The sequence below is a fragment of the Rhinolophus hipposideros genome (assembly GCF_964194185.1).
Source record: "Rhinolophus hipposideros genome assembly, chromosome: 15".
Taxonomy (NCBI): domain Eukaryota; kingdom Metazoa; phylum Chordata; class Mammalia; order Chiroptera; family Rhinolophidae; genus Rhinolophus; species Rhinolophus hipposideros.
Genome location: NC_138061.1, coordinates 65740108 through 65766437, shown reverse-complemented (window position 1 = coordinate 65766437; position 26330 = coordinate 65740108). Strand labels below are relative to the sequence as shown.

Here is a 26330-nt window from a genome sequence, read left to right as displayed (position 1 = left end):
AAAGAATTCACAACGGCTCTTAAAGGAGTAAGGCTAGGGAGTAGCAGTTTGCCAGGTAGAGAAAGAGAAAGGCCTCTGGGAGAGGCACCAGACCAGACAAGTCATGGGAATGTGAAATTGCAAGTGTCTTCAGGGAAGTTTGAAGAGGTGGAAGCCAACGGATGACAGGATGAGTGAGCAGAGAGACAAAACACACCACTGAAAAAGTCAAATTAGGAAGTAATGAAAATGAGACTGAGGCATTAGAAACTGGTCCTCTTGGCAACAGAGAGACAAACCCGGTTTTTAAGCAGATTGTTCAGACCCGACTGTAGAAACATCCCTCCAACAGCAGTGCAAGTGGTGAATGGGAAGGTAAAGTATTAGTCACAGAAAACTAGATACTGTGTTTCCCTGAAAATAAGACCGGGTCTTATATTAAGTTTTGCTCCAAAAGACGCATTAGAGCTTATGTTCAGGGGACATCATCCTGAAAAATCATGCTAGGGATTATTTTCCAGTTAGGTCTTATTTTGCGGGAAACACAGTAAGAAACAAGTGTAATTGTGTGGGTTGGAGATAGTGAATGGGCTAGAGAGAAATAAATGGATTTGAGAAATAGTCAGGAGTAACAATGCCCGACCCCAGAAGGATGGAGGAATAGGGTGGACTCAACAATATCTTACAAGGTTTCATTCGGATGAGGGTGTTTACGACAGTGATGACATCACGATGATGGCCAATGCTCACAACATTTACTATGTGCCAAGCACAGCTTGAAGCACTTTATTCCTGTGAAATCATTTGAGCCTCCCTAACTCTGTAAGAGGGTACTGTGCATATTTCATTATGCAAATGAGTAAACTGAAGCACAGAGAGATTAACTGTCTTGCTCAAGCTCACATAGTAAGTGGTGGGCTTACAGGATTCAACCCCACATGGTCTGGCTCTAGAAGCTGCAGCTTAGCGGCTTCGTGGGCATTGGATAAAAGATGTACATTACAGATGGGGATGCAAGCTGAGGAGAACATGACTTCAGCTTTGGACTGTGAAGTTGAGGTGCCTGTGCAGGAAGACACGTGCAGGGACTACTGGGAATGCTTCAGAGCCTCCACATTTACAAAGCTGTTTCTGCACAGGAGCCTGGTGTCGCCCCAGAGAGCAGCACAGTATAGCCAAGCCAGCCCAATTCCCACCCAGGTTCTGCCAGAAACTAGCTGGTTAAATCATTTCATCTTATTAGACCAATCTCTTCATTCAGGAAATGGCCCTAATAACACTTCATGATACAGTACAGATTAAAGAAGCAACTCATCTGATCTGTAGTTCCAGGTGCAAGGCCTGCTACATAGATGTGGCTTGATAACTGTCTTCTCAATCCCCTCCCGGGGATGTGGTGCTTCACACAAAGCAATCCACTACTTATGGGATTTCTCTGTGGTTAAGAGATGCATTGTGAGAACTGTTTCCTTAAAGTCAGGAGGAAGCTAGAGGATCGTTTAGGAGCAACTCAAATCCTGTGCTTCCTGTTTCCTGGCAGGCCTGCTCTGTGCCTGACCCATTTCCTGATGTTTACAGTGGCCTCCTGTCTGCCTGGCATCACAACTGGTTTCTGGGGTGGTTAAGATCACCCTGGGGACGGAGATGTCATGTCCACCAAGGGAAGGGAAGAACAGAAACTACCTCAGTAGGAGATGCCTCAGAAACAGCTAGTTACTGAATTGTGTCAAGCAACTCAAGTTATTACCCTTCCTTGCTGATGCAGCCATAAAGAAGGAAAGACAACACCAACTTCTGTTAGCACAATGGGCACTTTTAAAATAAAGCATAGCAGGGCAGGGTTAAAAAACTGCTATCTCTCAAAACATTGTTAAGGTTGTTTTCAGAAATATCCTCAGTCCTTACATCCCAAGAGCCACACAGACAAGGATTTAGAGAATTGAAACTGAATGGAAGAATGGGTATTCAAAAACCTAGATGGAATATTCAGCTCAAAGGGCTGGGCACTTAATTAAAAGCAGCAATGTTTCTGGTTGTTAAAATAGAAGTTAAGGGAAGGCTGAGCAGAGAGGTCCACCGTCTTGGCAAGAGTCAGTCTGGGTGAGAGGACTTAATCTCCGTTCTCTAATTCAGGCTCTAAATAAACTCTTCTCAGACCAGCAATCTCCATCTTGTTTGTGGTCCCTGGGACATGATGTGAGTATTTCAGGAAGCAGTCAGACAAGACTGGACCACTTACACCTCATCCTGCCTGGGAGATAGCTCAAAGCTGTGACTTTCCTCCTTGGCTGGGAATTGCCTCACATGTGCCCCTTGGAAGGCGCTAAGGAACACCTACTTCTTTTTGCTCTAATCCTCCAGAAGGTACTTTGGAGAGATTTTCATTTTCATTCCTAGGAAGCTATATTATGTGCCCTTTTGCATACATATGGGAGAATTAAAATACTCCTTTAATAACTCTGTTATTAATAATTACATGGTTAAGTGCGATGTCATAGGAATGGAAGCAGCGGGGCGCACTTTGTGAGTTCTCCTCCAGATCTTGTTACAAATGGGACATATAACCCATCAAAGAACTTTTTGCTCATCACGCAAAACAGCTAAGAGACTCGTGGAAGGATTACTTGAAGGTGCGTAAATTGGGCAAGCAGGGGAAGAACGAAGGGAGAGGAGTGGAAAAGCGGGGTCCTGCAGTGGAATCGCGGCTGCAGCAGCAGAGGCAGCGGCTGCAGCGGTAACACAGCCAGCACCCGCAGCTCTAAGACGCATGGGACACCAGGGCAGAACAGAGAACACAAAAGCCAGGAGGTGGGCTCTGTCCCTACGTCTCACAGCTGATCTCTCCAGTCAGGGGGGTGGCAGCTTGGTGGTCCCTAGGGCGGACAAAGAACACATACTCCATACCTGGGCCCCTCCCCCCCGCTCTTCCAATCCTACCCCCGCCCTTCCAGAGACTTAAACTGGCCGCTGAACTGAGGAGTAGTGTCAGATTACAGAGGGGCCGTAGTGCTCAGGCTGTGGGAAGACTGACAGGCAGTTCTGACCCAGGGAAGAGGCTGGGAAGAGTGTGATTTTGTCTGGGCTAGGAGAGAAGACACTCCTCCACGCCCCAACCACCACCTTTTCTGGCCTGCAGGAAGAGTGTGACGTGGCAGGGCTGGGAGAGAGAAGACCCGTCCATCTCCAGCCCCCACCTTTTCTGGCCTGCCTAGGGCAGGGCAAGTACAACTGCGGAGGCACTCCCAGAGATCAGCAGTAAGCGGCAGACACAGCTCCCGGCTTTCAGCAGCTTAGAAATCTCCCACCCGCACCCCCTCCCCCCCACACACACACAGAACTAGTGCCCTACGACTCAGGAGTACTGGACACAGGGCTGGTGTTGCTACTCTCAATGTGCATATGTGCAGGCAAGGGCAGAAACTGCACTGACTTTGTAAAAACTATCATCCAGACCCCCCAGCCCCACGCATTTAAATCTACAGTCCCAAAGTCACTTTGGGCACCAGGTGACCGGTTTTGCCTGCGTAATAGGCAGGGGTCTCTTTGGTACAGCAGAGGACAACCTGGAGATTACTTAGTGGGCTTAAGCCAAGACTGGCGCTGCTTTTTGTTTTGCTTTGCTTTGTTTCGTTTTGTATTGTTTTGTCTTTATATCTTTGATAGCTTTGCCTGTGTTGAGTGGGGGTTGTTGGGTGTTTTTACATGTGAATGTATTTGATTTTTTTTCTTTGTTGTTGTTCTTGTTGTTGTGCTTGGTGATTTGCTTTGTTCTGAAATTGCCCTACCAGGGCCCAGCTTAAGAGGCACAAGATTCAACATATCCAGAGGCCAACTCCAGACCAAACCAGAGTACTACCGTGTTTGACCTACAAATCACACACCCAGAAGAAATTCCCTGCAGGCACAAGAGACCATAGAGGCCAAAATATTTAAGTGGTCAATCCTCATGCAGCAGAACACCCTGCGGTGGGCAGAGCCAAGTCTCACAACTAGTCAGCCTAGAAGTTAACTCCACCTACTCAAAAGCAAAAAGCAATTAAAGATCTTCTTTAACAGGACAATATACACAACACAAGAGTCAACTTTGGAGCACACGCAGAGGAGAAGAACGAAGTAGTGCAAGTCAAATATGAAGGACACATACTACATAAGATAACCCAGCAAGAACTAAGAACTCTAGGGGAATCTACCTAATACATCAAAGCAAACACAGAGAGTCAGCCAGAATGGGGGAAACAAAGAAACATGACCCAAATAAAAGAACAGAAGAAACCTCCAGAAATGGAACCAAATGAAACAGAGGTAACCAATCTATCAGAGACAGAGTTCAGAACACTGATGATAAGAATGTTTAAGGAGCTTAGAGAAGACATAAAGAAGGATGTAGAAATCATAAAGAGCAACCAGTTAGAACTAAAGAACACAATTACTGAAATTAAGAACTCACTTGAAGGAATTAACAGTAGGTTAATTGAAGCAGAGGATTGAATCAGCAACTTAGAAGACAAGTAAGCAGAGATCACCCAAACAGAAAGACAGAAAGAAAAAAGAATAAAAAACAATGAAGATGGTTAAAGAGACCTCTGGGATAACATCAAGTACAACAACATGTGCATCGTAGGAATACCAAAAGGTAAAGAGAGGAAGCAAGGGATTGAGAACACATTTGAAGTAATAATGTCAGAAAACTTCCCTAACCTGATGAAGGAAACCAACAAGCCCAGGAAGTGCAGAGAGTTCCAACCAGGATAAACCCAAACAGGTCCACACCAACACACTTTATAGTTAAAATGGCAAAGCTTAAAGACAAAGAAAGAGAGAATCCTAAAAGCAGCAAGAGAAAGACAGAGGATTACATACAAGGGAACTCCCATAAGACTATCAAATGTCTTTTCTACAGAAACATTGAAGGCCAGGAGGGAGTGGCAGGAGATACTCAATGTGATGGAAAACAAAGGCCTACAACCTAGATTGCTTTATCCAGCAAGGCTATCATTTAAAGTTGATGGAGAGATAAAGAGCTTCCCAGAAAAGAATAAGCTAAATGAATTTATTACCACCAAGAAAGCATTGCAAGAAATACTAAAAGGACTTCTGTAAATAGAAGAAAGATGAAAACAATCTAACTACAAATTTAAAAATGGCAATAACTATGTACCTATCAATAATCACTTTAGATGTAAATGGATTAAATACTCCAATCAAGAGACATAGGGTGGCTGAGTGGATAAGAAAGCAAGACCCTTGTATATGCTGTATACAAGAGACTCACCTCAGATCAAAAGACACACACAGGCTGAAAGTGAGTGGTTGGAGTAAGATATTTCATGCAAATGGAAATGAGAAAAAAGCTGGAGTTGCAATACCTGTATCTGACAAAATAGACTTTAAAATGAAGAACATATTAAAAGATAAAGATGGGCATTATATAATAATAAAGGGATGGATCTGACAGGAGGACATAACCCTAGTAAACATCTATACACCCAACATAGGAGCACCTAAATATATAAAACAGATATTAACTGAATAAAGACGAAGATCAACAGTAACACTATCATAATAGGGGACTTCAACACACCTCTGACAACAAGGGACAGGTCTTCCAGACAGAAAATCAATATGGAAACAACAGCCTTAAATGATACATTGGATTTATTTATTTATTTATTTATTTATTTATTTATTTATTTATTGGAAAATATTTAATCGATATTTTCAGAGCATTTCACCCCAATGCTGCAAAATACACATTTTTCTCAAGTGCACATGGAACGTTTTCCAAGATAGACCATATGTTAGGCCACAAAACAAGTCTTGATAAATTTAAGAATATTGAAATGATACCACTTGTCTTCTCTGATCACAGTGCTATGAAATTAGAAATGAACTACAGGAAAACATCTGGAAGACACACCAATTCATGGAGGCTGAATAACTTATTACTAAATAATGAATGGGTCAAGCAGGAGATCAAGGAAGAAATCAAAAGATATCTTGAGACAAACGAAAATGAAAACACGATGACCCAAAATCTATGGAATGCCGTGAAGGCAATCCTAAGTTGAAATTCATAGCATTGCCGGTCTACCTAAAGAAACAAGAAACATCACTAATCAACAGTTTATCTTCACACTTAAGAGATCTGGAAAAAGAACAGCAAAATAAGCCCAAAGGGAGCACAAGGAAGGAGATAATAAGGATCAGAGCAGAAATAAATGAAATAGAAACCAGAAAAACAATACAAAAGATCAATGAATCCAAGAGTTGGTTCTTAGAGAAGATAAACAAAATTGACAAATATTTAGCCAGACTCATTAAAAAAAAGAGAGAGAGGACACAAATTAATAAAATCAGAAATGAAAGAGAAGTGACAACAGACACCGCAGAAATACAAAAAATTTTAAGAAAATACTATGAGCAACTATATGCCAACAAATTTGGCAATCTGGAAGAAATGGACAATTTTCTAGAGGTGTACAACCTTCCAAGGCTAAGTCAAGAAGAAACAGAAAACCTGAATAGACTGATTACCATCAGGGAAATTGAATTAATAATCAACAACCTCCCAACAAACAAAAGCCCTGGACCAGATGGCTTTACAGGTGAATTTTACAAAACGTTCATAAAAGAATTACCACCTATTCTCCTCAAGCTCTTCCAAAACATCCAGAAGGAGGGAAGACTCCCAAAAACTTTTTACAAAGCCACTATCACCCTGATCCCCAAATCAGAAAAAGACACCACAAAAAAAAGAAAACTACAGGCCTATATCTCTAATGAACATAGACGCAAAAATCCTCAACAATATTAACAAACAGAATTCAGCAATACATTAAAAAGATCATACACCATGATCAAGAGGGATTCATCTCTGGTATGCAAGGGTGGTTCAACATCCGCAAATCAATTAATGTGATACACCACATTAACAAAATGAAAAATAAAAATCACATGATCATATCAATAGATGCAGAGAAAGCATTTGATAAAATCCAGCAGTCATTTATGATAAAAAAAAAACCCTTAAGAAAGTGGGAATAGAGGGATCATATCTCAACATAGTAAAGACCATATATGACAAACCCACAGCTAACATCATACTCAATGGGGAAAAGTTAAACCATTCCTCCTAAAATCAGGAACAAGGCAAGGTTGCCCACTATCTCCACTTCTATTCAACTTAGTGCTGGAAGTTCTAGCCACATCAATCAGACAAGAAAAAGAAATAAAAGGCATCCAAATTGGTAAGGAGGAAGTAAAATTGTCATTATATTCAGATGATATGATACTATATATAGAGAACCCTAAAGACTCCACCAAGAAACTATTAGAGCTGATAGATGAATTTAGTAAAGTAGCAGGATACAAAATTAATATTCAGAAATCAGTTGCATTTGTATATACCAATAATAAAACATCAGAAGGAGGAATTTTAAAAAATAATTCCATTTACAATTGCTCCAAAGACTATAACATACCTGGGAATAAATTTAACCAAAGAAGTAAAAGATCTGTACTCAGAAAATTATAAGACACTGAAGAAAGAAATGAAAGAAGATACAAATAGATGGAAACACATACCATGTTCATGGATAGGAAGAATTAATATGGTTAAAATGTCCATACAGCCTAAGGCAATATACATATTCAACGCAATTCCTATCAAACTACCAATGATGTTTTTCACAGAAATAGAACATATAATCCTAAAATTTATATGAGACCATAAAAGACCCGGGATAGCCTCAGCAATCTTGAGAAATAAGAACAAAGTGGGAGGTATAATGATATCTGACATCAAATTATACTACAAGTTTACAGTAATCAAAACAGCATGGTACTGGCATGAAAACAGACACATCGATCAATGGAACAGAATAGAGAGTCTAGAAATAAATCCATGCCTATATGGCCATTTAATCTACAACAATGAGATCAAAAATGTACGATGGGGTAAAGACAGTCTGTTCAATAAATGGTGCTGGGAAACCTGGACAGACGCATGCAAAAAAAAATGAAGCTGGACCACCTCCTTATACCATATACAAAAATAAATTCAAAATGGCTTAAAGACTTAAATGTAAGATCTGAAACCATAAAATACCTAGAAGAAAATATAGGAAGAAACTTCACAGACATTACCCGGAGTAGGATTTTTACTGATATATCCCCTTGCGCGAGGGAAGTAAGAGAAAAAATAAACATGTGGGATTACATCAAACTAAAAAGTTTTTTCACAGCAAAGGAAACCATCAATAAAACAAAAAGGGATCCTACTGAATGGGAAAAGATATTTGCCAATGACATATCTGATAAGGGGTTAATATCACAAATCTATAAAAAACTCACTCAACTCAACTCCAAAAAACAAACAACCCAATTTAAAAATGGGCAGAGGACTTGAAGAGACATTATTCTAAAAAGGACATACAGATGGCAAACAGACATATGAAGAAATGCTCAACCTCACTAACCATCAGAGAAGTGCAAATAAAAACCATAATGAGATACCACCTCACCCCAGTCAAAATGGCTATCATCAATAAATCAACAAACAACAAGTGCTGGTGAGGATGTGGAGTAAAGGGAACGCTAGTGCACTGTTGGTGGGATTGCAGATTAGTGCAGCCACTATGGAAAACAGTATGGAGGTATCTCAAAAATCTGAAATTGAACTACCCCATGATCCAGTAATTCCACTCCTAGGCATCTATCTGGAGAAATCCAAAACTCCAATTCAAAAATCTGTATGCACTCCTATGTTTATTGCAGCACTATACACAATAGCCAAGACATGGAAACAACCAAAATGCCCATCGGTCGATGACTGGATTAAGAAACTGTGGTACATTTATACAATGGAGTATTACACAGCCATAAAGAAGAAAGAAATCTTACCATTTGCAACAACATGGATGGACCTAGAGATCATTATGTTAAGTGAAATAAGTCAGACAGAGAAAGACAAGTACCATATGATCTCACTTATATGCGGAATCTGAAGAAGAGAATAAGTGAATGAACTAATCAGAAACAGTTTGGGAGACAAAGAGGAAAAACTGAGGGTTGTTAGATCGGCGGGGGGCTGGGGATAAGAGGGAAGGTGAGGGGATTAGAAACCACAAGATGGCCATGGGGTTTTGAAAATTAATTTGGGGAATGTAATCAATAATGTTGTAAAGATTTTGTAGGGTATCCGATGGACACGTGTCCCATTTGGGAGACCACCTCAGGGATGATGTAGATGCCTGATTAATGCACTGTACACCTGAAGCTGAACAATAATGAATGCCAACTATAATTTATATATATGTGTGTGTGTGTGTGTGTGTGTGTGTGTGTGTGTGTGTGTGTGTGTATACTTACAAGAGGTGGAGTACAGCATTGGGAGTGGATACAGTGGAAATGTGATGGCTTGGTGCCATGTCAGAAAGATAGTGGATGGGGGGAGGGGTGTCCACAGTGTGAGGGATATAAATGATAAACGTCTAAGTATTACTTTGTCTTGTGCACCTGAAACTAATAAAAATAAATAAATAATAATAAAAAAGATTAGTCATACACTAAATACTGTAAAATCAAAAATTAACATATACTTAGTTTGTATCTTTAAAAAAATTACATGGTTAGAACAATTACAGTAGATAGTTGTACTATTTGGCCAACATCATTTTAAATTTATTATACACACACTTGTTTTCTTTAAATGATGCTATCTTTTCATAAGGTTTCATTATTCTTATCCTGGTGATATTCAATTTCTCTGTCAAGGCCCAGACATAACTTCACCATCTCTAGGAAATCCACCCCAAGGTTGTTAGACAGGACCAGTTGCTTTCTCCTCTCTGCTCCATAGCACTCTGTTTACACTCCTGTATAAGGCCATAAGCCCACTGAGCATGGGCCAACTTCCTTTAATCATCATAGCCTCAGGGTTGCCATAGTAACGCATCCTGACAATGTCCTCACCCCACTAGACCTGACTGCAGAATCATGTTCTGTGACTGGGAGCACTGCCAACATGATCAGCAATAACCACCTTGCTCACACCTTGTCTGCTGTCTTAGGCTGGCTGAAAAAAACACCAAATCAATATCTGACTTTTTATTTATGGTCTTCCATTTATAGGGAAAATTTTAAAATCCCAGTTTAAGCAAGTGAGTGTGGAGTCCAGTGTTCAAGAAATAGTTTATATTAACAGCCAGGAGACGCTAGGCTGGCAAGACATATCAAGTACAGCTTTGGAATGTGCTCCTGCTTCTAAAAGAGAAAACCTATGCATGCATGGGTGGTCTCCTCCACATGTAACAGCTTAGACTTTAAGTTATTCGGCAACATTTAGAGCCCTCTTTTAAAAGCAGCGTAAAACAAATGTTTGACCGATACATTTCATGGGCCACTTGGGCAAAAGCCAATTGTCAGCCATAAAAGGGCCCTGTTGCTCCAGCGTATGTTGAGGGTCAGCTGTCCCCCTAAGAACCACTCCAATCTCTAGCTAACGAATTCCCACTGAGCGGGAGAGCTTTCTTTGGGAAGCTCCATCTTCCTAATTCTCAAGAAGACTGTTGTTAAGGAAGTCGTTGCTTATCCCTAACATGTTTGCAGTGGAATGCAATTATGTTCAGCTTACATGGCAGTAAATTTGATTTTGGCAAGACAAGAGGATTTTCCATGGAGTTTCACTACTAGTATTAGTGCTATTACTACCACTATACCCGTAGTGATAATAAGAGTTACCATTACTAGAATGCATACTGCTAGTGGTAAAACTAGTGTTTTACCACGAGTAGGAGGAAGATGTTCTTATTATATGTGCTTTATAGAGAGAGGAAATGAAGTTTAGAGAAATTAAACAACTTGCCAGGAGTCAGACAGCTAGCAAGAGTGAGGGCAAATATTTGGATCAAAGCTAACTACTGTACATGTTATATTCCAGTCTGTTACGCCAGCTCATTCCACATGTGATGGTCTCAGGCACAGTCTGAGTGGCCCATTGCTGCAAAGGTGTGAATCCTAGGCATCAAATACTAAAACACATCCTGCCCCATAGTCCTTGCTATGCTATCTCCCACTATCTAAATACGAGTACATGATATTGTTGGTCATAAGAGAAACCAGGCAAGGAAGTACTCAACAAACACACTATTGGAAAACAACTTTGCTGACAGTGTGGGAAAATGTCATCATTGTAGACAAAGGGTAAAATCATTTGAAAAATCAAACAGTGATTTATTACACTTTTCCATGGCTTTAAAATTTATTAAATACTTTCAGATTTGTAAATAATATGGTAAAGTGAACCCTGATATCTAGATCCACCATTTCCAGATTTCTATAGAAAGATTAGCAGAATATAAAAACAGAAGACACTACCATTGGCAATGAAATGGAGTACCATCCACACATAGAAATTTTTTCCTAGAAATAGAGCAGATGTGTCTAGATTGAGAAAGGCAGAAGACTAACTCCAATTTCTTTCATCTAAAAAAAGACACCAGGGAGAACTTATAATACTCCCATCTCAGAGCAGCAAGGATTGGCTAGAAGGAACAGGGGAAGAAAATCTACTCTGTGAGGATTCTTTCCAAAACATGGCATACATAAGCAGAAATCCAGAAATCAAGTGTCTTCCTTTTCAATGAGCAATTTGGGGGATATGAATATATTTCATGGTTATTTGTGACTCTTTACCAAGAGTCAGACCTGATAGAATAATCAGCAATTATATTATAAGCACAGAAAGTAGAGATCTCGATACATGACACATAGCGCTATAGAGTAAGAGAGGTGGATATCCCATCCTTCTTTCCCTGGTGGGTATAGGAGGCAGATGAGTTTCAGAGATGCACCATGGTGTAGGATTGCCCAAATCAGTGGAAAAGAGCTATAAAAATTTAGAGAAGTTTGAGAAAGCCTGAGAAGAATATTGAGCCACCTCTCTGGGTGTAGCATGATGGAAAAACTCTTCATTCGACTGGACACATGGCCAAAATGGTGTTGAAGATTTGGTGTAACACTGGCAGAGGGAAATGCCTGGATAAGTAGCCAGTGGTGATGTTGCTGACTTCCCATAACTTCCATACAGCAGGCAGGGGTCCAGAAGAGTTTGCAATTCCTGGGGAGGGGCCATGTTGAATGGAACTCGAAGACCAGCAGAGACCTGGGATTAAAAAGAGAAGGATGCCAAGGGTTGGTATAGCATTCAAAGGAGGTCATAATAGGTTTTATGATTAGTGACATTGAGTGTCATTACAGGCTTGAAGACCAGGTGGAACCCATTGCAAAACCAGGGATTTGGCAAGACAGAGGCCAATGTAGAGGCATGCTCCGACTCCATATGCAGGCATGAAGTCCTATTTCTCTCCAGGGCCACAAGGACACACAGCCACACTCCCACAAAGACCCAAACACCATATTCTGGGAGTAGTGGGGATGAGAGGAAATAAGAAAAACCCAATACTTGCCCTAAATATATTTTGAGATAAGAGATTTAGATGCTGCTAAGTGGCAGATATTAATCAACCTTCCCCAACATCCTCAATACTTCTCAGGTCAGGAAATTATGAGAAATATTATATTAGATCAGTTATTGAAAACAATATAAAGTTTTTTTAAATGTGTGTAGGGTTGTATGGGTAAATTTTTTTTAAAAAAAGTCACTGAGCCTGTGAAAGATGCTTGAGATCAAAAAAACGCAACCCTCCCTGAAGAGTCAGACAAACTGCCTCTCCAATTAGGGAAAAAGAAATAAAATTCTGAGTCATATTCCTGAATGAGTAATAATATGAGATATACTTTTTAAAACTCAAATGGAAATTAGAAGTATAATCCACACCACTTACCTCCACAATCACAGAGAATTTAAAGAGTCTAAGAGAATTAATTTGAGAAATTTATCCAAAAACCAGAGAAGGATAAATACATGAAAATTAGACTAAAGATGTGAGAGTTTCAAGAGGGATGATGCAGTTGCTTCTTGTGGGGCAGCCCACTTGTGTGGATAGTGTGGATATACAACTAACCACATCTTTCCACAGTGATTATTTCTGGGATGAGCATGTGATTCACCATGACCTGGTTAGGGAGATTAAGATTTCTTTTCAGTGATTGTGAGAGAGGTTTGCCAGGATGTGAATATGGAAGATTATAACCCTGAAAGATGCTGAAAGCCATCTTGATAACATCTGAGAAGTTAGCGTGGAGATGAAGGCAACATAAGAAGGAGAATAGAGCCAAACGAATTGACAGAAACAGGGACTCTTCTCATTCCTTGAATAAAGCATGAACTCCCTCTAGATTTTCAGAGATAGAACTAATATATTTCATTTACTATTTAATCTAATTTTTAAGTTGGACTTTCTGTTATATTCAATTAACACAGAGATGGAAGAAAGACTCAGAATATATATTTAAAAGGAAACCCATGAAAAGAAAACAGAATCAATGCAGTTAATGGATGCTATAAGGAACAAAGACAACTTCATCGAACTGAATAAACTAAACTGAACTAAAGAAACCTTAGTCAGAGAAAATTCACTAAGTACTAGAAAAATTAATTAAAATAATCCTGTGCCTGAGTATTTACTGAGAATTTTTTTTCAAGAATAAAGAATTCCAGAAGCATCCAAGAAAGGAAAAAGAAGAAAAAAGAAGAGGAGAAGGAGAAGGAGAAGGAAGTAAAAGGGAGAGAAAGAAGTGGGAAGAGGAGGAGGAAGAGAAAAGAAAGGGAGAGGAAGAAAAAGAAGAAGAAGAAAATTCTAATGGAACAAAAAGTCTGGCTTCAAACTTCTTGCAATTCTGAAAAAAGACATTTGAAGAGTGTAGTTTTAAAGGGAAAAATCATGTTAAAAGAATTAGAATAATCATGCCTAGACAAATTGTTTACTTCTGCAAGAAACTTACATTTTTATTTATGAAAATCCCCCAAAATTATGAAACTAAAGCAGGACATACCAGCCAACTGGGAGATGAATCCATGTACAAGTATTTGCATAGAATTCACAATAAGGAATTCACAATAAACACTGGTGGAAAGGTCGGAACTCACTTGTTTAGTGCTCAGTATAAATAATTATTTTTGAAAGTTTATTAAATAATCATTAATTATGTAAAATAATAACATTTAAATAATAATCAATCTGGACATAAAGTTCTAACAGAAAATAATTGAAGAGCTCTGAAACAAATAACCTAGTTCATACAGAATATAGAACAATAAATTGGGGAGCATGGGGAAAGCCTTGCAAATCATGGCTAATAAAAAAATCTTACAAAGATATCACAGACAGAAAAAAATGACTAGCCAGCTTTGGTTTTGAATCAATATGCAATGTTATAACTGGAATACTAGAAATAGATTCTAACAAATAATTCAAAGAATAATACATACTATGAAAGTTGTACAAGAGATCATGTTGTTTGTTTACCAAACCTCATTTTTTTCCCACCTGTGCCCACAGCTGCACTGCATTTCCCAGCCTCCCTTGTATCTTAGATGGAACCATGTGACTAGTTCTCACCAATGGAATGTGTGTGGTAAGGAGTGTCACCAGCTACCCGAGTTGGTGTACTGGTCTCCATGTTCTCTTTTTTTCTCTATCCACTGGCAGGAGTCAGGGGATCCAGAAAGTACTCTAGGCCTCCTAACTAATGAAAACATTTATCCCAGTATTTTAAGGAAGACAGTATGGGGGGAAATTAATATAATGCATCACAACAGGAAATTCAAGAGGAAGGGGAAACCATATAATTATTTCAGTAGATGTGAAGAAAGCATTTAAGATTTAATGTCCATTATTGATTTTAAACTATTTTTTAAAATTTAGAAAAACTATGACTAAATGGATACATTCTTTAAAGTGGTAGCAGATACTAACTTGAAAGTAATATTTGAACCAATTGTACAATACAATGGTACAATTTGAGAGTTATTTCAATTAAAGGCAAAATAATGACAAAAAAGTGCTAGCCACTACATATGAAATGAAGCTAAAGGTTGTCATCATTACAAAGAAGAAGAAAAACATATCATTCACATATGCTGAAAACATAATAATTGACTGATGTATTTGAATTAATAATAAAATTCAATCTAGTGGCTAAATTAAAACAAATATACAAAATTCATGAGTTTTCTTTGCATCATAAATGAGAAAGATCCTGTAATGAAGATCCACCTTAAAATAGAAAAGGAAAAGAATAAAGAAAAAGAGAGAAGGGACTTGGGATGAATACATAGAGACAAATATGGAATCAATATATGAAAAATTTAAAACATTACTGAGTTTTGCAGAAAAAATAGAATATGTCGAGAGACATGGCATGCTAAATTCTAGTTAAGAAAATGCAGTAGTACATAATTTTCATATCTCCTGAAAGAGTATCTATAATATTGCATCCTTCAGTTTTTCTTTGAATATTAGAATTATAGCTGATTCTTGTAATACTTTTTATATATTTTTTTCATTTTTTCTTTACTGAAGACGTATTTTATCAGGAAAAAGTATACTAAATACTAAAGAAGAGATTAGCAGAGTAATTAATTCCAAGTAGATATAAAAGCTTTGGGGAAAATAATGTTTCTGACTTGGATGAGGTAAGGGCTACTGTTTTTTTTAGTTTGTTTTGTTTTAATTAAAGTTTATTGGGGTGACAATGGTTAATAAAGTTACATAGGTTTCAAGTATACAATTTTGTAATACGTCATCTATATATCACATTGTGTGTTCACCACCCAGAGTCAGTTCTCCTTCCATCACCATATATTTGACCCCTTTTGCCCTCATCTCCCACACCCCACACCCCTTCAACCTCTGGTAACCACTAAACTATTGTCTGTGTCTATGAGTTTTTGTTTCTTTATTTTTTTGTCTTATTCCTTTGTTGTTTTCGTTTTTATGTCCCATACATCAGTGAAATCATATGGTTCTTGACTTTTTCTGTCTGACTTATTTATTTATTTATTTATTTATTTGTTTATTTATTAGTTTCAGGTGTACAAGACAAGGTAATACTTAGACGTTCATCATTTATATCCCTCACACTGTGAACCCCCCTCCCCCCATCCACTATCCCTCCGACCTCACACTGAGCCATCACATTATATATATAAAATTATAGTTGGCATTCATTAATGTTTAGCTTCTGGTGTACAATGCCATGATCAGGTATCCACAGTATCCCTGAGGTGGTCTCCCAAATAGGACGCATGTCCATCGGATACCCAACAAAATCTTTACAACATTATTGAATACCTTCCCCAACTCAATTTTCAAAAAACCCTGAGGCCATCTTGTGGTTACCAGCTGCTTCCAAATCCCTTCACCTTTCCCCTTATCCCCAACCCCCCCACACACCCATCTAACAACTCTCGGTTTTTTCTTTGTGTCCCCAAAACTGTTTCTGATTAGTTCATTCACATATTCTTTTCTTTAGATTCCACATATAAGTGAGATCATATGGTACTTGTCTTTCTCTTTCTGACTTATTTCGCTTAACAAAATGTTCTCTAGATCCATCCATGTTGCTGCAAATGATAAGATTTCTTTCTTCTTTATGGCTGCGTAATACTCCATTGTATAAATGTACCACAGCTTCTTAATCCAGTCGTCTACCGATGGGCATTTCGGTTGTTTCCATATCTTGGCTATTGTGTAAAGTGCTGCAATAAACATAGGAGTGCATACAGATTTTTGAATTGGAGTTTTGGATTTCTCTGGGTAGATGCCTAGGAGTGGAATTACTGGATCATAGGGTAGTTCCATTTTCAGATTCCTGACATACCTCCATACTGTTTTCCATAGTGGCTGCACTAATCTGCAATCCCACCAACAGTGCACTAGCGTTCAATTCTCCACATTCGCGCCAGCATTTGTTGTTTGTTGATTTATTGATGATAGTCATTTTGACTGGGGTGAGGTGGTATCTCATTGTGGTTTTTATTTGCATTTCTCTGATGGTTAGTGAGGTTGAGCATTTCTTCATGTCTTCTTGCCTTCTGTATGTCCTTTTTAGAAAAATGTCTCCTCAAGTCCTCTGCCCATTTTTTAATTGGGTTGTTTGTTTTTTTGGAGTTGAGTTGAGTAAGCTTTTTATAGATTTGTGATATTAATCCCTTATCAGATATATCATTGGCAAATATCTTTTCCCATTCAGTAGGATCCCTTTTTGTTTTATTGATGGTTTCCTTTGCTGTGAAAAAACTTTTTAGTTTGATGTAATCCCACATGTTGATTTTTTCTCTTACTTCCCTCGCGCAAGAGGATATATCAGTGAAAATCTTACTCCGGGTAATGTCCATGAAGTTTCTTCCTATATTTTCTTCAAGATATTTTATGGTTTCAGATCTTACATTTAAGTCTTTAAGCCATTTTGAATTTGTTTTTGTATATGGTGTAAGGAGGTGGTCCAGCTTCATTTTCTTGCATGTGTCTCTCCAGGTTTCCCAACAGCACTTATTGAACAGACTGTCTTTACCCCATCATACATTCTTGCTTCCATTGTCGTAGATTAGATGGGCATATAGGCATGGATTTACGTCTGGACTCTCTATTCTGTTCCATTGATCTATGTGTCTATTTTTGTGCCAGTACCATGCTGTTTTGATTACTGTAGCTTTGTAGTATAGTTTGAAATCAGGTATCGTTATACCTCCCACTTTGTTCTTATTTCTCAAGATTGCTGAGGCTATCCTGGGTCTTTTATGTTCCCATATAAATTTTAGGATTATATGTTCTATTTCTGTGAAAAACGTCGTTGGTAGTTTGATAGGAATTGCGTTGAATATGTATATTACCTTAGGCAGTATGGACATTTTAACTATATTAATTCTTCCTATCCATGAACATGGAATGTGTTTCCATCTATTTATGTCTTCTTTCATTTCTTTCTTCAGTGTTGTATAATTTTCTGAGTACAGATCTTTTACATCTTTGGTTAAATTTATTCCCAGATATTTTACAGTCTTTGGAGCAATTGTAAATGGAATTGTTTTTTTAATTTCTCCTTCTGATATTTTATCATTGCTATATACAAAATGCAACTGATTTCCGAATATTAATTTTATATCCTGCTACTTTACTAAATTCATCTATCAGTTCTAATAGTTTCTTGGTGGAGTCTTTAGGGTTCTCTCTATATAGTATCATATCATCTGCATATAATGATAATTTTACTTCCTCCTTACCAATTTGGATGCCTTTCATTTCTTTCTCTTGTCTGATTGCTGTGGCTAGAACTTCCAGCACTAAGTTGAATAGAAGTGGAGAAAGTGGGCAACCTTGTCTTGTTCCTGATCTTAGGGGGAATGGTTTTAGCTTTTCCCCATTGAGTATGATGTTAGCTGTGGGTTTGTCATATATGGCCTTTATTATGTTAAGATATGATCCCTCTATGCCCACTTTCTTAAGGGTTTTTATCATAAAAGGTTGCTGTATTTTATCAAATGCTTTTTCTGCATCTATTGATATAATCATGTGATTTTTATTTTTCATTTTGTTAATGTGGTGTATCACATTAATTGATTTGCAGATGTTGAACCACCCCTGCATACCAGGGATGAATCCCACTTGATCATGGTGTATGATCTTTTTAATGTATTGCTGAATGTGTGTTTTCACTTCGCGCCCCTCTTTCCTCCCCCGCTTGCCCAACTAGCGCACTCCAAAGCAAACCTTCCACTAGTCTGCGCTCAGTCGTCCTGGACGCCACAGCGGCGGTTGCCGCTGGCCTCGGCTCCGCGAGGGTGGGGGTAGCGCGCTTCCACTTCACTGTCCTGCCTCCTCCCCTGCTTGCAATCCATGCACACCTTCAGGTAATTCCTCCTTGAGTCTCCCAGCTGTACTGCGTGATTAGCAAAGGACTTCTCGGTGTTCTATATCTCCCTGTGTCTTTAGAGCTGCGGTTTACCGCCGCTGCCGCTGCCGCAGCCGCTGCCGCCAGCCTGATTCCACCAGGAGACCGCGCGTTTCCACTCCGCTCCCTTCCTTCTTCCCCTGCTCACCCAATTTGCGCACCTTCAAGTAATCCTTCCACGAGTCTCTTAGGAGTCTCTTAGCTGTTCTGTGTGATGAGCAAAGAGTTGTTTGATGGATTATATGTCCCGTTTGTAATAAGATCCGGAGGAGAACTCAGAAAATGTGCCCCGCTGCCACCATTCCTATGACGTCACTCTCTGTCTGACTTATTTTGCTTAGCATAATAATCTCAAGATCCATCCATGTTGTTGCAAATGGCATTATTTCATCTTTTGTGCAGCCACTATGGAAGGCAGTGTGGAGGTTTCTCAAAAACTTAAGTATAGAATTGTCATATGACCCAGCAATCCTTCTCCTCGGTATATACCCCAAAAATCTGAAAACATTTATCCATAAATATATAGGTGCTCCAATGTTCATTGCAGCTTTATTTATGGTAGCCAAAACATGGAAACAATCAAAGTGTCCTTCGACAGATGATTGTATAAAGAAAACGTGGTACATATGTACAGTGGAATACTACTCTGCCATAAGAAAAGGGCTGCTGTTCTGATGCTACTTGCTGTCCAAGCAACAGTGCCCCCAAGGTCCTCAGAAACCTCTCCTTAGGAGTGAGAGCAGGTCCCCTTGTGGCTCTGGGCCCTTGACTTTGACTCTGCTATTGCTTTGTAGCTTTCCTGGCTTTTTTTTTTCTCCTCGTCCCTGGTCAAAGGGGTTCAATGTTCTATCCTCTAAGAGCTCTGAATTCTGATATGTCCTTAATTCTATGTGCATAAGTTTGTCATACCCAATTCTATTTCATCAGGCCAGGTGTTGTCTGCCATTCTAAGAGAGTTTCTGTAATTCACTAGAAAACAGAAGGGTTAAAAAAAAAAGAGAGTGGGTCTGGCCTCAGCCATCAGGTAAGCCAAGCTGGGTGCTTACAAGTATATCCAGGAGCCATGGAGGAAGAAACAGTCCCACGTAATGCGGTTTCTTCTCAGGGTGCACCGCTGGCAGTACCACCAGCTCTCCGCGCTCCACAGGGCCCCCGCCCCACTCAGCCCCATAAAGGGCGCAGGCTGCGATACAAAGCCAAGCAAGGGTATGTCATATATCAGATTCGTGTGCGCTGTGGTGGCCGCAAACGCCCAGTTCCTAAGGGTGCCACCTATGGCAAGCCTGTCCATCACGGTGCTAACCAGCTAAAGTTTGCTCGAAGCCTTCAGTCTGTTGCCGAGGAGTGAGCTGGTCGCCACTGTGGGGCTCTGAGAGTCCTGAATTCTTACTTGGTTGGTGAAGAGTCCACGTACAAATTCGTTGAGGTTATCCTCATTGATCCATTCCATAAGGCTATCAGACGGAATCCTGACACCCAATGGATCACCAAACCTGTCCACAAGCACAGGGAGATGCGCGGGCTGACATCTGCAGGCCGCAAGAGCCGTGGCCTTGGAAAGGGCCACAAGTTCCACCATACTATTGGTGGTTCCCGCCCTGCACCTTGGAGAAGGCGCAATACTCTCCAGCTCCACCGTTACCGCTAATATGAGTAATGTTTGTAAAATTCTTACTTAATAAACAATTTAGGACAGTCAAAAAAAAGAGAGAATGAAGGAGAAATCATGGATCTGGGGGTCTCTGCTCCTGTCTGGATCTCAGAACAGTTTCACATTTGGCGGCATAAGAACTCGGACTGCACACTTTGGCCAAAATATTGGTTTTTAGTCTGAATGTCCCAAATTTCTTCCAGAGGAGAGTTCCAAGATGGGTTATTCTGATTTCCGGGGAAAATCCTCCTCTAAACACACCTAACTTGCCATCAACATCAGTATGTCTTCTCTTTATCCTGGCCCTGGGAAGCATTCCCAAAATAAGGATGATTTCATTATGAATTGAACAGAATGGCTTCATGGTATAGATTCTGAGCTGGACTCCACCATGTGGATTACTTTAATGCTCTTCTGAGACTCAGTGATCCAAAAAGCAACTGGGTTGTGCATCCAGAATAAACTCCCTGGTGACTTAGTATTATATTTTAGTTAAGTTAACTTGAATATACGTTTCTGGCATGCTAATATACTTGAATAGTCCTTTCAATAAAATTAGAGTCATTTTAGGGATGCAGAGGGAATGCAATTTCTGGCCCATCTTCCTCATTTTTCAAATGAGTTGACTGTGGCTTGGATAAGTTTATTGACTTCCCCAGGGTCACACAATGAGTGGGAAGCCCACGTCTGTGACATCAAAATTATGTCCCATTTATGAAGAGGGGTTTGTGCGTTGTAGACAACGGAGACATCATGGTCACCACAGTCATGCGGTTGCCATACACCCCATGCTGAATGAAGCAGCTCGCACATCTTTGCTTGGCCTGAGTGTAGCTATCATTGTTTTGTTCCCACTTTCGCATGGAGATGAACTTTCCAGAATGATGTGGTTTCCCTGGCATGTTACCAGTGTCTTGGGTCCCTGATCTCAGCTCCTCTCCTCCCTCTTGGTTTGCTTTAGTCTCTAATCTCTGTAAGCCACCCATTCATCATGGTTTGGACCCCTCCTCTCCATAGCTCCTGGCTTGAGGCCTGGGCTCTAGGTTACTACTAAATTTTAATGCTGAGATTAGACTCCCGGCATCCTAATTTTCAGAGCATAGTTATCTGCTTATACCACACTCTTATCTTCAATAAAATTAGTTATAGTCTTGAACCTCTGGGATGAGGCTATCCAAAGGCTGGTGTTTTATGAGTTAGAAACAATTAAACAACAGTCTTATCTGATTTTTAATTTAGGATTTTATTTCTTCGTTAGTTGAAATTACAATTAAAATGTAGTATAGATGATTAGGTCAGGTTTCCTTAAACTCACGAAAAGGAAACTTTGGGGAGAGGTGCGATACCTACTACCCCCAGCTCAGGGCTGGCAGCTGGGTGTGGAGTCATGCTCAATTGCCCTGCAATCATGTAAGGTGTGGGTGGGCTCATGAAAATAGTAGCATCATGCTAAATGTCAGAAGCTCACCCACAGCAAGTCTCTGGCTGGTGGAGTTGAGGGGTGCTCTAAGATGCCCCTGCTAACCCTACCCATACCTACACATAGGAATTGGGAACTGTCAGTGAAGACGTGGGAGGATCACGCAGCAAGGATCATCCAGCTGAGCACAATTAGAGGGGCAGTGGGGACCATTCAGGCCACCATGAGTCATCTTGTGAGTTTGGAATGTTGGCCCACTGCTCACAGACACATTTCAGCACCCTGGTGGGTCTTAGAACTTTGCACATAAGCTCTCTTGGCTATGCTCCTAACCGCCTGAGCAATCCACCTGACCCACTCTTCTCGCATGTCCCAGTACTTTTCAATTCTTGTGCTGCTGCCTGAAATAACATTAGGGCCTCCAGAGCACTTTATTAAAATGCAAACACCACAGGAAGGGTTATAATTTACAAAGACTGGATGGAATCTTATGTTAGAGTTAGTTAAGAACATAAGAGTGGTGTAAAAGGCATGGTGTGGGGAGAGGGTGCTGATGGAAAGCCTGGAAGATAAACCCAGAAACTTCTCAGTGTCTTGGACAAGAAGGTTGACACCAAGGTGATGACATTTGCAGACATTTTCAAGTAGGGAGGGGGAGAGAATACAGTGAACAACAGAAAAGGCTACAGAATGGTGTCCAAAGCCAAAATAAAGAAACAGAATGTAAGATGATGAAATTCAGCAAGGCGGAGGTACTCCCCCAAACAGAGTTGGGCATCAAATGTTATGGATGAGGACTTTCCTGACTAAATGGGAGATACCTGCACTAGTCAGAACTAAACTGAGATTCATATTGTTGAAAACAGCAAAATAAAATAATAAAATAAAATAAAATAAATAAAATGGAAATGCAGAGAAAGCATTCATGAAGAAATCAAGATGTTTAATTTTGAAAATAAAAGACTCAGAAAACATGAGAATAGGGTTAGACTATAATCAGCTGTGGTCTGCGTACTTTCCTCCCCAGGTCTGTGTCCAGGTGTGGCTGAGGAGCCCCATGTCTGTTTCCCGAGAAGCCACAGGTAGCCTCCTGATGTACGTCACCACACCAGAGAGCCACTGCCACTCAGGAGCAATGGAGATGGAGCTCATCTGCCGTTCTGACTTCAAAAGAGCTTTGAGAGTGACAGGGAAGAGCCAGGATAAAAGGAGAGGTTCGATAGGAGACAGATTTTGCTCAATACAAAGAAGACCTTTATAAAAAGAGGACAATTAGAATTGTCCAATAATGAAATGAGTGTACTGTGTGAAGTAAGGAGTCTTCTAGCACTTTAATTTTTCAAGGAGACATTGTTCAATCATTTGTCAGAGAGAATCCTGTGTGAGTGGGATTAAGCCTCCTTCGACTACAAAACTTGTGATTAAAAAGAGAAACATACATCGTGGGTTTTATTTGCATTTTGATAATGATTAGTGACATCGAGTATTTTTTCATAGGTCTGTTGGCCACCTGTATCTTCTCTTTAGAGAAATGTCTCTTTATGTCCTCTGTCCATTTTTTAATTGGGTTGTTTGTTTTTTTTATTGATGTTGATTTGTATGAGTTTTTTAATAAATTTTGGATATCTACCCCTTATCAGATGTATCATTGGCAAATATCTTCTCCCATTCAGTAGGATTCCTTTTTGTTTTATTGATGGTTTCCTTTGCTGTGAAAAAACTCTTTAGTTTGATGTAATCCCATATGTATATTTATTTATTTATTTATTTATTCATTCATTCATTCATTTATTTATTTATTTATTTATTTATGTATTTATTTATTTTTCTTTCCTTGCCCTAGGAGATATATCAGTAAAAATATTACTAAGGGTATTGTCTGCAAATTTACTTCCTATATTTTCTTCTAGGAGTTTTATGACTTCGGATCTTACCTTTAAGTCTTTAATCCATTTTGAATTTATTCTCACATATAACATAAGGTAGCAGTCCAACTTCATTTTTTTGCCTGTGTCTATCTAGTTTTTCTAGCACCATTTATTAAATATACTGTCTTTACCCCAGTGTAAATTCTTGCTTCCATTGTCATAGATTAAATGACCATATAGGTATGGATTTAATTCTGGGTTCTCCATTCTGTTCCATTGATCTATGTGTCTGTTTGTATGCCAATACCGTGCTGTTGGCGATGATGTGGAGAAAAGGGAACCCTTGTGCACTGCTAGTGGTATTGCAGATTGTTGCACTCACTATGGAAAACAGTATGGAAGTATCTCAAAAAATTGAAAATGAAACTACCTTATGAGCCATCAATTCCACTCTTGGATATCCATCCAGAGAAATCCAAAACACTAATTCAAAAAAATATATACAATACTATGTTTATTGCAACACTATTCACAATAGCCAAGACATGGAAACAGCTAAAATATTTATTGGTAGATGATTGGATAAAGAGACTGTGGTACATTTATACAATGGAGTATTACTCGGCCATAAAGAAGAATGAAATCTTACCATTTGCAATGACATGGATGGACCTGGAGAATATTATGCTAAGTGAAATAAATCAGATGGAGAAAGACAAATTATGTATGATCTCATTTATACGTGGAATCTAAAGAACAGAATAAATGAACAAAATGGAAATAGACTCAGAGATATAAGGGGGAAAAACTTGATGGTTGCTAGATGGGAAGAGTATAGGGATGGGGAGAAGGTAAAGGGATTAAAAAGTACAAAGTAGTAGCCACAATATTGCCATGGGGATATGAAAGACAGTTTGGGGAATATAATCAATAATGTTGTAAATATTTTGTAGGGTTTCAGATGGGCACTTGTCCAATTAGGGAGACCACTTCATGGACTGTGTAGACCTCTGACCACTGTGCTGTACTCCTGAAACTGAAGTTGAATAATATTGAATGTCAACTATAATTAAGTATATATATTGCCACGGGATGTGGAGTACAGTATAGGGAATAGAGTCAATGGAATTGTAACTGCTATATATGATGTCAGGGGGATAGTAGACTGGGCGGGGCAGGGTTATCACTTTGTGAGGAATGTAAATGTCTAACTATTACATTGTTTTGTATACCTGAAACTAATGATAAATAAATAATAAATAAAACATACGATCTGTTATAAACCCACCACTCAAAGATCCAAATCTTTGGACTTCAAACAGTAAGGGTCTCCTGACCCATGGGGCTTGCAGACACCAGACAATGTTCTCATCCAACAGGGTAACACAGTTGATGGATCTTATGTACCTTAAAGAAGAGAAAGCCACATTACAGGACGGGAAGATGAGTCAGTGGTCTGGATTCTTCTGAGCAATGAGGAGAAAAGACCAAGACCATTTTAATGCAGGAGGACATTTGATTAAAATCAGCTGATGTTTGCTGAATGCTTTTCCATTCACCAGCCTGGTCTGGGCTCTTAATCCTCAAGAGAAGCGATTGATACTAGTGATGCCGTAATTTACTGTTGAGGAAACTAAGGCAGCAGAGCCAGCTGCTGCACACAGGTCCAAGTGATCTAAACACCTTAAGTGGTAGAACCAGAGACAGAAATGCTGTAAAGCCCAGGGTTTAGAGGGGACTGAACACAATACAGAGTCAACTCAGCAGTCCCAGACTTGGAACAGTGGATTTGAAAGGTGAGCATGACCATCTTGTTCTGTCCCAGGAACTGCACCATTTGTTCAATCACAGCAACATGTAGGAATCTGTGGGGTTTACATCTCTGTCCTCAGCATGCACCCCAGGTCCTAGCATATGGCAAGACCCACAGCAAGAGTGAAAAGTCAAAAGAGCAAAGGTGTGTCTCTGGCCTGGTGACTGTCCACACTGGTTGCACACGAATTTTATTGGGGTGAGCTTTAGATGATATCCATGCCAGGGCCTTACCTACAGGTGGTGCCTCAAAATGGGTCATTTTTGTAGCTTGCCAGATACTTCTAAAGCACAGAACTGCCACAGACAAGTCCAGCTGGACCACGGAGCGTTTCCTTCTGAGTTCCAGCCTTGTTTTTCTCACCTCAGCCAGTAAGAGCTTCTAACTTTGCATACAGAAGAGGAAGGGAGAATGCACTAATTAGACAAATGAAAGATGGAAAGCAGTATGACACGTACTTTGAACATGACCTATTGTGTCTTATAAACCGAGAACATCCTAGTACTTCGCCACTAGAGCCTTGTTCACTCACATTCCTCTTATTAATAGAGTCTATCTGGTTTGGAACCCTGAACTGGTCAGCAAAATTTAATTTCCTGTTTGTAAGATAAAAAAGTTTATTAAAAAGAAACACAAGTTAGTGTGCTCTTTAATAATCTCACTGGATCTTCCAGGCCTCTGACTGTCCAATGTCTGTTGCAAACCGATATGCTTATCATTTTGGAGAAACAAAAGTGCCCCTGA

The 26330-nt window shown here is 39.5% G+C and overlaps 1 pseudogene across 1 annotated transcript; it reads left to right on the top strand.

Annotated features, from left to right (window-relative positions):
* The first annotated feature begins 984 nt into the window (after positions 1 to 984).
* Positions 985 to 20482, top strand: LOC308508578 (large ribosomal subunit protein eL15-like; annotated as a pseudogene). Its single transcript has 2 exons — positions 985 to 1179; positions 19869 to 20482. The product of its transcript is annotated as a large ribosomal subunit protein eL15-like (transcript).
* The last annotated feature ends 5848 nt before the right edge of the window (positions 20483 to 26330 follow it).